The sequence below is a fragment of the Eleutherodactylus coqui genome, chromosome 7 (genome assembly GCF_035609145.1).
Source record: "Eleutherodactylus coqui strain aEleCoq1 chromosome 7, aEleCoq1.hap1, whole genome shotgun sequence".
Classification (NCBI taxonomy): Eukaryota; Metazoa; Chordata; class Amphibia; order Anura; family Eleutherodactylidae; genus Eleutherodactylus; species Eleutherodactylus coqui.
The window spans coordinates 198078576-198084459 of record NC_089843.1 but is presented as its reverse complement, the minus strand read 5'-3'; the positions used below and the strand labels follow the sequence as shown (position 1 = coordinate 198084459).

Here is a 5884-nt window from a genome sequence, read left to right as displayed (position 1 = left end):
TGTATGATGTCCTGCTGGACCTCCATGCCACTCTCACGGAGCTTTAACAGTAGACTTAATTGGGCGTTAAGCCTGGTATACTCTCTTTTTTTCTCACTCGCCCTTTTATACCCCACAGACTTAAAAAAGGTTTTTGTTTTCTTTTTAACCCAATCCCACCATAACAAAATATTGGGGAACTCCTCCTTTCTCCTGCTCCATTTTTTATACTCACACTCATACTGCGCTCTCACATCCTCGCACTCCAAATGACTCACATTTAACTTCCACACCCCCCTCCCACACACAGCGCTCTCCCTAATAACAAGCTTACATAGCACACCCTCATGGTCAGAAAACAAAACAGGTTTTTGCCTATAACTAATAGCATTAAAGTCATGTGACACAAAACAAAAATCCAGGCGGGAGTGAACCCCACCCCTGTCCGCGTGGTAGGTCGGCATAAATGGTGTAACCTTACATAAAGTTTGCATATCCTGCAGATGGAAATCAGAAAGGATCTCAACTAAAATTTTCCCGGAAACGTCCAGGGAAGACTTGCTGATGTCGCAGTTCATGTCGCCGACTAATATGAGAGGCAACCTGCCCAGCATGAAGAACCTCATCTTCTCAAATAAGTTTTTCCTCTCGTTTTTACAGGTAGGTGCATAAACATTAACTATACGGAACTTTACATTCCTGTACTGTAAGATGGCTGAGATACATCTCCCCACCTCTATCACCTCGTAGCTCAGCAGCCGGATATCCCCAGAATTTATGAGGATTGCCACACCGTCATTTTTATTGGATCCACTCCCAGACCATACAGCCCCTCCGTGGGGCCACTCACCAGGGCCAACCTCCCCACTGATACCGCACTCCTGCAGGCATATCACCGATGCACCTTCCTGCCTGAGCAGGCTCAATATGGCCGCTCTTCTCGCTTTATTCTGAAATACGCGTACGTTCTGGGAGTGGATCACCAAAGACATAGTATTCTGTACATATAAATACTAAACGTTAAATCAAGGCACATGAGTCCTTGTGTCATGGCGTTTAGCATGACCTCACATGGTCGCCACCGTCTGGCGCCAATGACTCAAAAGGGTTGCTCGTCTCCATGTCGTCGCTCTCACTGTCCTCATTTCTTCTTTTCTTTGCAGCTTTTTTACTCGCCACCTCATTAAAGTCCTCATCGCTGTCACTGATTTCAAACCCACCACCCTCCCTGCGACACAAAAACATCTCTGGTGTGGAGAAACTGTCTATGACTCCAGACGGATGGATGGGACTGTCCACCTCCTCTATAATCTCCTCCAGGTCGCGGATGACCTCCGATACCTGGGCGTCCGCCGCCTTTCTCGTATTCACAACAGCAGTAGCAGCTTTCTGGCTTTCCACTTTCCTCTTGATGTTTTGGCCAGTCACACTCTTTGTAGCAGGCGGCACGGAAACAGAAGCCGCAGTAGGTGGTATGGAAACAGCAGCTACAGCAGGGAGTACGGAAACAGCAGCCGCAGCAGGCGGCACGGAAACAGCAGCCGCAGCAGGCGGCACGGAGACAGCAGTAGTACTTGTAGTAGGTGGCTTGGGAACAGTAACATGTGCAGCAGATATCACAGAAACCGCATTAGCGTTGGCAGCAGGTGGCTCATGGTTACCAGCAGCATCTCGCACAGCAGGTTGCCTAGCAACGGCAGCCATAACTGAAGCAGCTCTCACAGCAGGTTGCTCATGGTTACCAGCAGCATCTCGCACAGCAGGTTGCCTAGCAACGGCAGCCATAACTGAAGCAGCTCTCACAGCAGGTTGCTCATGGTTACCAGCAGCATCTCTCACAGCAGGTTGCTTAGCAACGGCAGCCATAACTGAAGCAGCTCTCACAGCAGGTTGCTCATGGTTACCAGCAGCAGCTCTCACAGCAGGTTGCCTAGCAACAGCAGTCCCACTCAAAGCAGCAGTGTTTTGTTTACTTGCAGCACACTCTGCATAGCTTTTCCTCCGGTTTTCTCTGGGGCGTTCGGTCCCCGGACAGTCTTTACACACATGCTCCTCTGACCCACATAGGTCGCAGCGCTTAGGTTTTGGGCAGTTACCCGCGTGGTGTCCCTCGCCTTGGCAATTGCGACAGACTTGCCCCTTAGTGCATACATCCTTCATGTGTCCAAACTGGCTGCAGTTCCTGCAGTACAGGGGCTGTCCGGGATAGGTCAGGTATCCTCGGTTCCCCGCAATTGAGAAACTCACTGGCGGGTGCATCACTCCTCCCAGACTGTTTGGGTCCATTCTGAACCTCACGAAAAACTTGTATTTACAATTAAAGATGTCCAAAATGTTTTTCTGTTTCTCTCCGCCGCGCACATTCTCACAATACCGTCTGAGGAAACTCTCTATCAGCGCCACATCGGTATACGGATTGTATACATGTACCAGGACCGGCTTCTCCTGTATCCCAAACAAGGGGGTTATCCTCACCCCACTCAGGAAATTGCTGTCCTTGTGACCCCGCAGCCATTCATAGACGTTCAGGCAGGCATATTCCTCACAGAAAGTCACGTCATACTGGCCTAGTCTAGCGAAGTCCTGTACGCTGTAGATGTCCGTCTTCAGTACGCCACACTTGTTCATCAGGACGTCCCGCACAACGTACACCATGCTGTTCTTCGCTCTGTCAGTCAGGTCCACATCAAAACGAATGGTATTTCTTACTCCAGCCATCTTGCAAAGTAAATCTGTCGGTCAGGAACCACAGAAAGGATTCTGCTTTCGCAGTAAAGCCTGGGCCGAACCCAGCACACTCACAACCCTCCAACCAGACCAAGCACTACACTTGATCTAGCCAAAAGGCCGAGAAGCGATAACCCGAAATAGGTTTCACCTGTAGCCCGGCCCGCCCAACTCCACTTCCAAGGCTTGAGGCAACAGGCTCAGCCGGCACTCTGGGCGCACCCACAATGCACCCAGGCAGCTGGGAGAGTTTTGCATAGCCCCGCCCCACGCCTTCTCAACCGCGCCCTCCCCCCCCTCAGTCCTTCCTCTTGCACCGTGCTCACGCATCCTAGGCTTGTAGAGCCTGCTGCTGCTGCTGCAGGACTCGTCACCTCCCTACCCAGGATGGTTAAGCCGGCGATGACACTAGAAGCAAGCACTAGTTTGTCTCTGAAGGTGCGTCGGCCGGTCGGTTGGAGGGATCTCTTCGGCCGGCCGCATTTCGAGTGGGGACGGATGGAAACTTTTTACCTGAAATGAGGGAAATTGGCTTCGGCCCCATAGGGCTTTATTGCCTTTCCCTGGGCCGGCATTAGTAGACCCTAGTAAGGAGAATAATAGAACGGCATGGTCATCCGAAGAACTTAAAAACATACAGCAGGCCTTTTTTTCCCGCCATACATACATAACTACAGATTTTATATTTTTTTTACATATCTATATATATATATATCTATATATATATCTATATATATCACACACACACACACACACAATCCTAAATCTATCTTTAATCTATATCTACAAAATCTATAATTCAGAAATAATCCATATCTATATTCTACGTAATTAATAAAGATAGATTAGATAGGATAGGATAGGATAGATAGACACATACATGCATACATACTGTATGCAAATGAGCCAGGTATTTGGAATGCTGATGATGTCACTCCCTTGTGATGTCATACATACATACATACTGTATGCAAATGAGCCAGCTGTTTGGAATGCTGATGATGTCACTCCCTTGTGATGTCATACATACATACTGTATGCAAATGAGCCAGCTGTTTGGAATGCTGATGATGTCACTCCCTTGTGATGTCATGAGCCAGGTGTATGGCAGGCTGATGTCACTCCATTGTGATGTCATCAATTTAGAAGCATAAATACCGGGCTTGGCAGCGATTTTAGTCAGTCTCTGCTGCAGCTGGGAGACGGGAGATGGTCTTTATCTCTACCAAGAAGCTGCAGAACTACCGGTAACTGCAAAACTACCGGCAACTGCAGAACTACCGGCAACTGCAGAACTACCGGTAACTGCAAAACTACCGGTAACTGCAAAACTACCGGTAACTGCAGAACTACCTACCGGCAACTGCAGAACTACCTACCGGCAACTGCAGAACTACCTACCGGCAACTGCAGAACTACCTACCGGCAACTGCAGAACTACCGGTAACTGCATCATTTTTATTTTATTCAATATAGGTTTTATTGGTTTCATGGAGGGGGGGGGGGGAAACTTTTGCCTTATCTCAAAGCAATGTAAAAATAACTTTGACAATGAAACTTAATAAATAAATTTCGAGTTGAACTATATCATGTTTGTCTGTGATATTTTATAAGGTCTACAAACAGGGGAAGGGGGGGGAGCGGTAAGGGAGGGTAGGTATCTATGACACGGGAGAAAGAGAAAATAAAACAAAAAGGGGGGGGCGGGCTCCGGGATTGTTGTTTCTCTTTACGATTGTGGTTTAAACGTGTTACTCACATGTCCCTGTCTGTAACCACCTAGTAAATAGGGGTGAGCTCCGGGCATCTATCCATATCGCCCAGGTGTGATACAATTTATCATAGCCTGACGGCTCATCTAGAAGCCTCATTCTCTCCATACGCTCTATTTCGTGGATCAGTTATTTTTAGCGGAGTGCATTTTTAATGCAGCACACAAGGGGGAGACAGCGGCCTACCAAAATCTAGTTGGCTGCTGCTGTGGCTTTCTTTTTTTTAAAAAAAAGGTAGCTTCCGTTCTTCCACGGTGAGGAATAGGCAGGGAGGTTCCGTTTTTGCCAGCTGGGGAATGCTTATAGGCAAGGCCTTATCCCTGCTGGTGCATGTAACGTCAGACCACGTTTCAGACATGCAGCTGCGGCAGCAGCAGCATTCATTCAGTCAGTGGCTCACAAACGAGGTCCGTGCAAGTTTACATTAAACAGACACATTTCTTTCTTTACTGTATTGACTGCGGTCTTTAGCGAGCGGTTGAACTGTTTCTGTGTCCATGCATTGAATAATGCAATACATCCTTTTAAAGTAGACGTCCGTTCGTTGGAGTTCTTTGCTCCCCGGGTGTTGCTCCATCTGTAAGCGTTGGCCTGGATCATCCCACGTGGAGCGTGTATCTCAGCCCGCGTGGAGCGCTGCAGTTTTTCGACTACCAGCGACTGCAGGTCACTCACACAGGCTGGTTGGAATGGCCTAGCATTATCCTGATCCGGAGGTGTAACTTGAAGCTGCGGGGCCCCAGTACAAAGTCTGGGACTGGGCCCCCAAACTATAAAGCTTCATTGATAGCATTGGTTTACAATGTGGGGAAGAGAGACTTTATGGGCCCCCTAGGGCTCCGGGCCCCAGGTACGACCGCACCCCCAGCACATACACCCATGACCCGAATACGTGGAGCATACAGACGCAGGCTGCCAGGATACGCTGTGCCTGCCCGATGTTTCCAACTTGGCTATTAGCGCAGCGGTAGGTACGAACTATAGAGTGCGGCTGGCATATGAACTGGTGTGTGTGTATGTGTGTTGTTTTGCTTCCAGTTGTACCTGTGCTGTGCACACTCTGGCAGACGCAGCTGCTCAGTGGATACAATGTTGCGAGCTCCACGGCAGCAGACGGGCTGAGTGTCAATCAAAGTGCTCGTTTGTTAGCAGCAGAAGCAGCCACAGCTGCGCTGCACCTCTTGCTCGTCAGTTTTGTTTTTCTGCTTTTGGAAACTGCTGTAGGAAAGGGGGTGCACCGGTCCTGGAGGTACTGCAATACCAGGTCAATGCGCGGAGTGGACAGAGCAAGCTCTTTTTCCAGCTCCCTGTTCTAAAAATCCATTTAATATATGGTCCCCAGATAGGGGACGTATCAGATATTAAACTGATAAGAACAGATTTTTTTTTTTTTTTTTTTAAGTTAA

The 5884-nt window shown here is 48.6% G+C and overlaps 1 pseudogene; it reads right to left on the bottom strand.

Moving 5' to 3' along the window:
• Positions 1-5705: 5705 nt before the first annotated feature.
• Positions 5706-5884, bottom strand: LOC136574090 (U2 spliceosomal RNA; annotated as a pseudogene).